Genomic DNA, 12,778 nt, shown 5'->3' on the forward strand with positions numbered 1-12,778 from the left:
CCAGTGATCAGTTAAATGTAAAAAAAAAAAATGTATTTTGGAACTTGCAAGCTAATATTGTGGCATTTCTACAGTTTTAGTGACAACAGTAGTCGGTAACAGACACTCTCAAAATATTTTACATCATGCAGCAAACCACTCCAATGTGCACACCTTCCAAACACACCAAAAAACAATCAAGTGAAGAACAGAGCATGTGAAAAATAACATATACAGGCTTCTTTAGTACAATTACAGTAGTGTCTTATGTATCCAGGCTCAAAGATATGATGGGATTGGGAAAAGGCTTTCGATTGCAGCTTGTAATCCCCAATATTGGGTTCAATCAAGGTACAAGTAGGAGCATGGTGGGTGTGTGTAAGAAAATAAAGTCCCAGACATTACAATATGAACAACTCTATTTAGTAAAATTGTGATACATCCACTTACATGCACAGACATAAGATGTGAGCATTAAAACAGACAGTCAGTCTCTCCGCTTCAGCCACCTTGGTTAATGTTTCTCCTTCCACAACACTACGTCTATAATTTCACTATAAAGGCCTTCAATGGATGTCGTGGGCTCGCTGCTGTTGTACTAAGCGTAGAAGTACATTATTAAAAATAAGAACACCTGATAAGTTATAATATATGTTGTTTTTGCACACACTCACTGTTATTCCCTTATACAGTTTTATACCTTAACATTCTAACAAAAATAGGCTTTATAATCTGTTTAGGATTTTTGTGGTTGAATAAATTCATGACATATGTCTGTGAAAGCCTAAATTATCTTTGAAGCTCCTACTAAAGCTTCAGTCCTCAAACGTTATTTTCTTCAAGGCATTGAAGCAATGACTTAAGTTTGAACTATTGGAAGTCTCAAAATGTACCTAAAAGATGAACAGTTAATATAATATGAGCCACTACAAATAAAGTGGAAATGGTTAAAAATATAAGATCCAATATATTCTTTGGTGCTAAAGGTTTAGCTAAATATATGTATTTCATCTTAATCTGACCAAGGTGTTTTACATTATCACCTTTTGGATATGTTCACCAAGTCTCACGTATAGAGGTCTTCTAGTCCTGCCCATATCTTGCAATCCACGCAGGCAAGTGTGTAAATATACCATGTTTCTAGTGTGGCATGTAATTTGATCCTTAATATGATATATAAGTAAAAGAGGGCACTCCTTAAGTGGTATGGGTTTTTATTACTTCACATGTATTGCACTATATATATAACTACACTATATGGACAAAGTATTGATTGGGTTTTTTCCATAGGGAAAAGTTTAATGCTATCACATCATGCAGGTTCACAAAAGACAAAACGTATAAACCCAGTATAACAGTTGGGCGAATAGGGTAATTACATGGTACCCTATCAGGATCCACTATTTGGAAAGACTGCGTTTACCTCACATCCATGAACTTGGCCCGCTGTGAGCCGAGGTCACTATATCTATATATATATATATGAGGGAAAAGAGGGGAGGAGCATAGTAGTGCAGGATGAAGAAACAATACATAAAAAGGTGGAGGAGAAGATAGAGTCCTCCACTTACAGTAAGGACCAGAGGGTCAAAGGCACCCCTCAAGTGGTCAGGGCCGTTTAAAGTCATGTCTGTGGATCAACTACTGCTGGTAGTAGTGGCATTTTTGGTGTCTTCCCTTTCCCTGGGTTTGTGGCCATTTTTTAAATGGCTTTCATTCTTTCTCTCTTTTGCTAGGTTTGGGGGCAAATGTTTTTTCGTGTCTTAAATAACTTTAAGTTAGGTTAGGGGTTAGTGGATAGCATAGAGGGTAATATCAAGGTCCTGTTGGTGGATAGTTATAGGTACAGTGAAATGTTAGGTTACAGTACTGTATAGTGTTAATGGGTCATTGGCTATTGATTGTGAGACGGATTAATGATTAGTGACCAAAAAGGTCATTAATCATTGGTAACAGCATTTTATTAGTTTAAATATATATTGTGGAAAAAATTTATGAATACTAGATCACATATAAGTGACAAGTTTAGGCCACTGACATTAATCAGTGAGACCAAGTAACTACCAAGTGATCAGATAATAATTATGTATTTAATTATTTATTAATATTTTTGTTACCTTAGATTACCCCTGTCTCTTTCTAGGACAGGGCTGTTTGTTGTCCAGTGGGAGTCCTAATTATCACTTTTGATTGCTCGGGGGTAGGCTCTCGGTGGGTGTGCTGGGCTGAAAGGCATCAGTGTCCACATGATTGGCACAATTGTGGCGACATTTTTTAGGCACCTGTTTGTGAAAAAGGTGCAAGGATATATTGTGGCCATATCCATATTAGTTATAATAAAAGATGACATGAGATCTTATTGTCGCGGTATTCATGTTTGACCATTTTAATAACCCATAAACTGTTGTTAAGAAATGGGAGAACCTCTCCATATTAAGAACATATCATCAATATACTGGCAATTGGACACAAGGTTCACCACCCAGCCATGTAGGCTAAATATAAACTATATAAGGAATATAAACTATTCCTCACACATAATAAATGAAAAAGTATATTTACCTGTGCCATGCTTTATATTGGGTACCATACACACCATACACAGAGGCTCATCTATGTACCCATGATTGTTGCATAGGCTTTTACAGTTGATTATTACTTTTTCTACATTCCAGCATTTTGTTTGTAGTCAAATCAAAGCTCACTTAAAATTGTCATCCATGAGACCTTGAAAAATAGGATAGCTGTATATTAGCAAACAGTATTAAGTAGCATGGAAAGTGGGCATCGCTAAATCACAAAGATGTTCAGTGGGGTTAGGGTCAGCGTTCTGTGCGGGCTATACATGGAAGTCATCAAACCATGTCTTTATGGACCTTGCTTTGTATGGGGGCACAGTCATGCTGGAACGGGAAAATGCCTTGCCCAGACTGCTGCCACAAAGTTGGAAAACCCTGAAAAACAGCCCAGACAATTATCTCTTCACCAAACTTTACAGTAGGTACATACACTTCCAATGAAGCGTTAATTCATCACTCCAGAGAACATATTTCCACTGCTCCAGAGTCAAGTGGTGGTGTGCTTTGCACCACTCCAGCCACCACTTTGCATTGCACATAGTGATCTTCAGCTAGCGTGTAGCTGCTCAGCCACAGTACTTTTTGCTGATATTGCTTCCAGAGGCAGTTTGGAACTCTGTAGTGAGTGACGCTACATAGAACATGCAATTCCCTTACGTCCTAACTGGCAGCACAAGAGGGGTATTACTGCCCCTGTGAACAATTAGGACAGGTGGAAAATTAATGATTTACACAATTAAATAAGCAATTAACCCCCTTTACCCCACCTATAAAGGGAACTCTACCCCTAACCACAGTGTGCTTTTTTCTGTCCTTTGGAAATATTGGGACAGGTGGTAGTCTTGTGTTAGCTTGCTAACCTTTATTTTACTTTTTTTCAGGTGCCCTCCTGTTGGATTGTGTATCCTATTTTTATCTGCTGCCCTGCTGTGCTGCAGGACGGCCTCATTTCACCCAGCATTATCTGTGTGTTTGTGCTGGATCTATACCTGACTGGTTTGGATGTCTCCTCCCAGCTGCTTATCTTCATGTCTGGCTGATCTAGGCTGTGATGTTCTGGAGTTCTCTATTAGTGATGTCCGGATCATGAACGAATCGTTCATTTGATCCGGTTCTTTTTAGTGATCCGGATGAATCGGTTCAGTAGACTGAACGATTCATTTGTAGCGGTTCAGTCTGTGAATCATGCAGCTGTAACCTGATCCTAGAGCTGTGAGTCATCTGCAGAGCACTCAGACACAGACTCTGGGGTCAGGTTACAGCTCATTAATTCACAGAAGAACGATGACTCATAGAGTCAGAGAGTCGTTCAAAGAGTCGAATGATCCGAAGAGTCGAATGATCCGAAGATTCGAATGATTCGAATCTTACAAGGATCCGGATCTTACAAGGATCCGAATCTTACAGAGATTCGAATCATTCAGAGAATATTACTGATACCATACTTTTATAAATAAATACATTAATAATGTTCACACTGCCCCAAGGATTTAGATTCCCCTGAGTTTACCCCCCTTTACCTATAAGTGCACCTACAGTTAACTTTATTAAATTAATTAAATTAACCCTCTGTCATCATCATAAAATTAACCCTTATACCCCATCAACCATAACTGCCGCTGAAATTAACCGTAAAGATCCCATTAACCATAACGGCCCCTGAAATTAACCCTAAAGACCCCATTAACCATAACGGCCCCTGAAATTAACCCTAAATACTCCATTAACCATAACTGCCCCTAAATTAATTGCATGTACTCCAGATAAATTACCTAATAAATTGGTATGGTTGATGGGGTCTTTAGTGTTAATTTAGGGGCAGTTATGCTTAATGGGGTGTTTAGGGATAATTTAGGGGCAGTTATGCTTAATGGGGTCTTTAGTGTTAATTTAGGGGCAGTTATGCTTAATGAGGTGTTTAGGGTTAATTTGGGGGCAGTTATGCTTAATGGGGTGTTTAGGGTTAATTTGGGGGCAGTTATGCTTAATGGGGTGTTTAGTGTTAATTTGGGGGCAGTTATGCTTAATGGGGTGTTTAGGGTTAATTTGGGGGCAGTTATGCTTAACGGGGTGTTTAGGGTTAATTTAGGGGCAGTTATGCTTAATGGGGTCTTCAGTGTTAATTTAGGGGCAGTTATGCTTAATGGGGTCTTTAGTGTTAATTTGTGGACAGTTATGCTTAATGGGGTGTTTAGGGTTAATTTGGGGGCAGTTATGCTTAATGGGGTGTTAAGGGTTAATTTTAGGGGCAGTCATGGTTGATGGGGTGTTAAGGGTTAATTTTAGGGGCAGACATGGTTGATGGGGTGTTTAGGGTTAATTTAATGGTGAGGGTTAATTTAATTAATTTAATAAAGTTAGCTTAAGGTGCAGTTGCAGGTAAAGGGGAATGTAAATCCTGGGGGCAGTGATTATTAATGTATTATTTATAACAGTATGGTGATATTCTCTGAATGATTAGAATCCCAATGAAGGCAGAGAGTCGTTCAAAGATCCGGATCTTACAATGGTCCGGATCTTACAATGATCCGGATCTTACAGTGATCCGGATCTTACAGTGATCCGGATCACTGTAAGATTCGGATCCGTGTAAGATCCGAATCTTTGAACGACTCTATGCCTTCATTGACATCACTGGAGGCAGGTGGGAGGATTCATAATGAAAGGGGCGGGGCCAATCGTTAGTGTGCCTGCACGGAGTTACTGGAAAACAGTAACTCCTGTGAGTCACACTGAGTGATCCGAAGATTCGGATCATGAATCGGATCATTTCAGTGAACGAATCGAAATGATCCGTTTCACTTTAATGATCCGAACTTCCCATCACTATTCTCTATGCCTCCCTGTACTCGTTTTAGCTGCTGAGGGGGAGGAATCCATTTCTTTTCCCTCAGCAGCAGTAATAATCCCATAGAAAGTTTGTTTCTTCCGGGGGGCGTGGCTTCCCGTTTTGGCTCTCTGCCAGTGTATATTAACCTGTTAGTGTCCTTTAGGCTGTCTCTTGGTACAGCTATTAGTTAGCCTTCCTAGAGTTTCCTGTCTCTTTGGCTTTGTGTGTTATCCTTCCCTTGCATTTTCAATCTCAGGGTAGCTATAACTAAGATTTTTATGTTTAATAAAACCTTTTATATTATTTTGGTCATCTCTTTTGCAGATGTCATCCCATACGCCAGAGGATCCTGCTCCTGAGAGGCGCAAGTCCACTGCCAAGCACAGGCATTTTACCTGCCGCGGGTGTGATACACCTCTAGATGATGCTTACCCTTATAGTCGCTGCTCAAGTTGCAGAGATCCCCCTGAAGCAGAACCCAATATACATGATATGATGATTGGGTTAAAGATTTTGTTGGATCCTCTATCAAGAGATTTGAGGATACACTCCAGATAAAGAGACCTAGGGCCCAGTCCCCTCCTAGGGTGGTCTCTATGTCTTCTTCAGAAGAGTCAAGCTCACTGTAGATGAGCTTGACTCTTCTGAAGAAGAAGGACCTGCTTCATCGTTCTGGTTTCCCATTGAGAAAACCCAACGGTTACTAAAGTCCATCCGGTCAGGGGACCAGGATGGTGACCTAAGGAAGCTCCAGAAACCACCTCTAGAGGGCCAAGGGCCTTCAAAGTGGATGAGTCTCTCATTAAGTTAATGGAGACTGAATGGAAATTCCCGGAAAAAGGTCCGGTTATCACCTAGCGGTTCAAATCTATGTTTCCGCTTAATGTAGACCAGCAGCGCCCATGGGGTCCTCCCCCTAAAGTCGATATGGCCATCGCCAAGATGTCCAAGAGGACCGTGGTACCGGCGGATGATGGATCTTCTTTACAGGATGCCATGGATAGGCGCGCAGAGTGTTCCCAGAGTGTTATGCGGCTGCTTCTGCCTCAGCTTCTGTGGCTATAGCCTCTAGTGAGGTTACTCATTTTCTGCGCACCAGAGTGTCTCAAATCCAGTCAGATATTGATGCAGGTGTTCCAATAGACGATATCTTGAAGCAGTTTAAAACGGCTCAACTGGCTGTGGAATTCCTTTCAGATTCTGCGCCTCAACATCTGAAGCTAGCCTTCAAATCTTTGGCGCTATCTGCTGCTGCAAGGAGACCCCTATGGTTAAAACCCTGGAAAGCGGACAACGCCTCCAAATTTTCGCTTTGTGGGTTGCCTTACGAACCTGGCAAGCTGTTTGGCAGTGAGCTGGACAGGATCATGGAGGGCCTTTCTGACAAGAAAGGCAAATCCCACCCCCAGCAGGCTTCTAGAGGGAGGGGCAGACAGTCCAGAGGATTCAGGTCCCAGGGACATTCTAGATCCCAATGGCGTCAGGGGACTCAGTAGAGAGGAGCAGGTCGCTCCCGCGGGTCCTATGAGAAGAGAAAGGACGTCTGGCGCCAGAGAGTCCAGAGGTAACCCGTCCTCCAGTGCTAGACCCACTGGTGGGAGGTCGTCTATCTTTTTTTCTGGAGGCTTGGGAGAGGTCCATACCAGACCTCTGGGTGTTAGATGTAGTCCGGTCAGGCTACAAAATAAATTTTGTTTCCCTACCTCCTCTGAATTTTGTTCTGACAAGGATTCTCTCGCGCGAAAGGCACAGAGTCCCAGAGGCATCTATCCACGCCTATATACAGAAGAAGGCGTTGGAGGAAGTTTCTCCAGAAGAGCGTGGATCCGGCGTCTTTTCGCCAGTCTTCCTAGTGCCCAAGATCACAGGAGACTGGCGGATGATCATAGATCTTCGCTATTTGAACAAGTTCATAGCGAGAAAGAAATTCCGCATGGAGTCCATCCGCTCTGTAATAAATATCTTACTGCCGGGAGACGTGATGGTCTCTATAGACTTGAAGGACGCTTACCTTCATGTTCCTTTTTGCAAAGCCCACAGGAAGTATCTGCGTATGGCTGTATCCCTTTGTGGCAAAGTGAAACACCTTCAGTTTGCTGCCCTTCCCTTCGGAATCTCCTCTGCTCCTCATACCTTTACCAAGGTTGTAGTTGCCGTGGTAGCAATCTTGAGTCTAGAAGGCCTAGAAATCGTCCCATATTTAGATGATTGGCTTCTAAAAGCCGCTTCTACAGAAATTCTGTATTCTCATCTTCAGCAGGCTCTAGCTTTTCTCCACCAGTTAGGGTGGATAGTAAACTACCAAAAGTCCGAGTTGGTTCCATCCACTTCCAGGAAGTTTCTGGGGTTCATAATTGACTCGTCCCGGATGACTCTCTCTCTGTCTCTAGACAGACACAATCAGGTTGTCAGAGCCGCCAGTTCTCTAAGGACCCCTCAGTCGGTGTCCATCAGAACGCTTATGAAGATGTTAGGGCACATGTCAGCGACTGCGGATGCAGTCCCTTGGGCCCTTTGGCACCTACGCCCTCTCCAATCAGAAGTTTTGGGCATTTGGAATCGCAACCCATTAGGGTTGAACAAAATGTGTACCCTGTCTCCTCAAGTCCGTCGCTCCCTCAGTTGGTGGGAGCATCTGAAAGATGGGAGGTCCTTGATTCAGCCAGCCTGGATTCTGTTGACCATGGGCACAGCCCATCTAGAGGACATTCCAGTACAAGGTACTTGGTCCTGTCCAGAGAGCCTTATGTCTTCGAAACTTCAGAGAGCTCAGAGCAATCAGATTGGCGCTCCTTCACTTTGCTCCTCAAATCCGCAGCAAAGCGGTGACCCTACTGTCGTGCTCAGGGGGTTATGCCCCCCCTTCGAGCCATTGGAAAGCGTGGACATGAAGTACCTTTCCTGGAAGGCTGCCTTCCTAGTGGCAATCACCTCTGCCAAGAGAATTGGTGAGTTGCAAGCTCTGTGTGCCTTTGAGCCTTACACCCTATTCCTGCCTGATAGGGTTCTCCTAAGGTTCCTGCCAGCTTTTTTACCAAAGATTCCTTCGTTTCAGAACATTAATCAGGTCATTTCTCTACCTGTTTTTTACCCGGATCCTTCAACAGAAGAAGCTCTTCTACATACTCTTGACATCTCCAGAGGTCTGCAGATCTATCTGCAAAGATCCGGTGTCTTCAGGAAAGATGAAAATCTCTTTCTACAGTTTTTTGGCAGGAACAAAGGATCTAAAGCTTCTAAACCATCCCTGTGCAGGTGGATGAAGGAAGCCATCAGAGAATCCTTCTCAGCTCAAGGCTTGCCTCCTCCTGCCTTTGTCTGCCCTCACTCTACCAGAGCGGTAGCTACCTCGGCTGCTGAAAGGGGCCTCATCCCTCTTCAACATATTTGTGCTGCAGCCTCCTGGAGTTCTAACTCCACTTTTAAAAGCGATTTAGGCTAAATTTAAGACGTTCGGAAGACACTGCTTTTGGGTGGTCTGTTCTGAACGTCGTTCAGCCGGAAGACCCTCCCTCAGGGGCGGGCTGGGCCGGGGGGCAATTGCCCCCCAGGCCGCCCGAAATATAATCTAAACGGCCGCTGGGTGCTGATGCCGCCGGCCGGCGCTACTTTAATACTTTTTTTTAAAATTTAATATGGCAAGTCGGATCGGCTATTAAATGAAAAAAAAAATAGTATTAAAGCAGCGCCGGCCGGCGGCATCAGCACCCAGTGGCCGTGTGCGATGGCTGCCAAGTGATGGGAGCAGCGTGAGGGGTGAAAGCTCCGCCCCCTCGCACTCACCTTTCACCCCTCACGCTGCTCCCATCACTATGCAGCCATCAGATTGTTGGAAATCGAATCTAAACGGCCGCTGGGTGCTGATGCTGCCGGCCGGAGCTACTTTAATACTTTATTTATTTATTTTTAATATGGCAAGCCGATCCGGCATATTAAATAAATTTAAAAAAAGGATTAAAGTAGCTCCGGCCGGTGGCATCAGCACCCAGCGGCCGTTTAGATAAGTTTTCCAGCAGTCTGATGGCCGCATAGTGATGGGAGCAGCGTGAGGGGTGAAAGGTGAGTGAGAGGGGGCGGAGCCACTTCACTTGACTTGCCCCCCAGGCCTTAGGCTGCCAGCCCTCCCCTGCCCTCCCTCATAGGTGATCTTCTAGCTACTTCCCCTCTTGTGCTGCCAGTTAGGACGTAAGGGAATCGTTAATTTCTAACGATAATTTGTTTTCCCTTAGTCCTAAAGGCAGCACACTAATATTCCTCCCTCTTATATTTTTTTTTATTATTCTTGTTATAGCACACTGTGGTTAGGGGTGGAGTTCCCTTTATAGGTGGGGTAAAGGGGGTTAATTGTTTATTTAATTGTGTAAATCATTAATTGTTCACAGGGGCAGTAATGCCCCTCTTGTGCTGCCGTTAGGACTAAGGGAAAACAAATTATCGTTAGAAATTAACGATTTTCTGTGATATACGCTTCAGCATTCGGCAGTCCTGTTCTGTGAGTGCGCGTGATATATCGCTTTGTGACTGAGCTATTGTTACATAGAAACACAGAAAGTGAAGGCAGATAAGATCCATTCGGCCCATCCAGTCTGCCCAACCTCTGAATACATTCCTTAGTCCCTGGCCTTATCCTATATCTAGCTTATGCCTATCCCATGCTTGCTTAAATGTCTTCACTGTATTAACATCTAAAACTTCTGCTGGAAGGCTATTCCATGCATCCACTACCCTTTTAGTAACACAATATTTCCTGATGTTACTTTTAAACCCTTTCCCCTCTAGTTTAAGACTATGCCCTCTTGTTGAGGGCCTGTTGCAGGGCGACCACACTCACCCAGGCGTTGAGCACCTAGGGTTGTGCAGCCACATACCAGCACCCTGACATAGCAGCAGATGTAGTCCAAAATGAAACGAAGTGATATCCTGCAGGCACCCTGGAGCATGCATGAAACATATCACTAGAATCACATGCAGGATGCTGCAGGCTGGGAGTATGGAAGCTAAGCAAAGGATATAGCAGAAACATAACAAGAAAGAGACAGGGAGACCAAGCAAGAACCATAACCAGACAAGACATACATAATACAGGGAACAAGACAGGACACCCCTCTACCGGGGGTTACAAGACAGGACACCCCTCTGCCGGGGGTTACAAGACAGGACACCCCCTCTGCCGGGGGTTACAAGACAGGACGACCCTCTACCGGGGGTTACAAGATAGGACACCCCCTCTGCCGGGGGTTACAAGACATGAACAAGACAGGGAAACAAGAGACATGCAGCTCCGCAGCCTGGGTAGAGCGTGACACAGTTTCATCGTTTGTTGCATCACTGTTTGGAGGCCTCATCCTTCTCCTGAGAAAGAAGTGCACCAGTTCTCGCACTGAGGAGCCCCTGGACATAATACGCGTGGAGGAAGGGCGCAGCAGATAGACTACAACAGATCTGTGAGGAAGAAGAAGATCTCGACAGGGAAGAATGGAACACCTCTTCTCAATTAAGACCTAAGAAGAAGAAACCCCTCGTAATAAAATTATTTGGCTCATGTCAGAATATGTTCCCTGTATGTCTTGATTATATCCAAAGGTGAAGTATATACCAGTTCCTCACAATTCTTAACACTTTGAGGTCGAATAAATATTCATAAGCAGGTTTAATTTAATTTTTGGGGAAAAAACACATACTTAAATTTTATACTACACAGTTATATTTTCTTATAACTACAAAGCAATTCATTAATACTATTCTAAAACCATATAACTTTCATTTTCTGTGTCACTTGAATCTGAGTAGCCAGGGTTATAAACATCTTTATTACCAAAATCACAAGCTGTAAAATATTTTGTATAACATCGCCATCTAGTGGTCTTTAAGAAATCCGACATTGGAGCGCAACCGGTAAAAGCAGTAAACTGCACTTGATCACAACACAACATTCACAGAATCTAAATAACACTCGTGTCTATTCAAGATTTTCTTCCACTAAATTGCATTGTTCCATGAAACAACAGAACATCAGTTCAGGGGCCACACAGTTGATGCGATTTAGGAGGGATGGACCCAAATCTCTGTTGTCTTCATTTTTGGCCATTTGGAAAATTGAAGGCATTGCACGGGAAGCATCTATGAAAGTATCTTTTATGTTAAGTCCATTGGTAATAGAGTTGCCATGTTGGATTACTATAACAGCACAGTAAGACTAACATTTTGTAAATGCCACTGTCACCTTTAAATAAAATCACTAAACAAAACTCTCCTCCTATCTTGCTTGTTATTATTAATACTTTGTGATCCACATTTAAGGATAGAATGATCCAGTTTGCTATTGGTGTTTTTTTTTTCTTTAACCATGAAAATTGTATCTTTATTGAATCAAGACAGGCATGCAAAAGATCCATGAATACATAATAAACACATATGGAACCCCAAAGTTATTGACATTGCACGATACAAAAAGGTGCATGTAATTGAGTAACGAATAAACAAACATATCGATATTATATTATCCGTCAGTATATAACCTGGACAGGCAAACAGTCTGTTGTACAGAGATTCTCAAATGTCTCAAGATCCCTAGAGAGATGGTGTTGGTTTGGTTCCCCAACTGAAAATGCTTGTATTTTTCTAAGAGTGTGGGTGGTTAACCTGTGAGTATCTGTCCCAGTGGTTTGAGAGAATCAACAGAGAGGAAATGTCAGACCTCTGAAGCTCTCTGAGCTCATCCAGGAAGCGGACAGGAATGTGCCTGCCTTGAGTCCTGGAGGGAAGGCCAGATTGTCTTTGGGGTAAGTGGGAAAAGGAAGGAGGATAGCTGTGCCCTAGGAGACAGAGTGCCAGATTTATATTGTAGCAGAGACAAAATGGTTGTGGGTTGCCGATAATCTGGCATTAGATGGAGTGAGGCAGGTTAGGGTGCACATGAGGATCCCAGTACTTGAGCACTCCACCTCTATCCATTGTTTTTGCAGCATGTTGTGTGACCACTCTAGGAATCTAAGAAGGTGGCATGCTCTTTGATAGGTACTGTATGTGGGAAAGGGAGAGGCCACCTTAGGCTTTGGGGATGATTAAAGTTCAGATTCTAGGTTTCCATTTTTTTCAAAATAAAACATAAGAGCATTGTGCGGATAGAGGTAAAGAAGGATGGCAGGATGTGTATTGGATGGGTCTTTAAAAGATATAATAGTCATTGTAGGATGTTCATTTTTAATGTGTTGATCCGTTCTGTCCAGGTGATGGTCGTGTTGGACCAAGTCTTTTTGCAATGTTGTCTAGAGAGGGGTACAGTTGCAATTGTCTTCAGGCAGCCAAATGCCATGGAACGTAAGTTTGGTTCAGCACCAGGCAAAGGGAAAGGCACTAGCTAAATTTTGGCGCTCACAAGGGGGTAGAG

The sequence above is a fragment of the Sceloporus occidentalis genome, unplaced genomic scaffold, assembly GCF_023333645.1.
Source record: "Sceloporus occidentalis isolate IW3139 unplaced genomic scaffold, rSceOcc1.0.p SCAF_59, whole genome shotgun sequence".
In the NCBI taxonomy this organism is placed as follows: domain Eukaryota; kingdom Metazoa; phylum Chordata; class Lepidosauria; order Squamata; family Phrynosomatidae; genus Sceloporus; species Sceloporus occidentalis.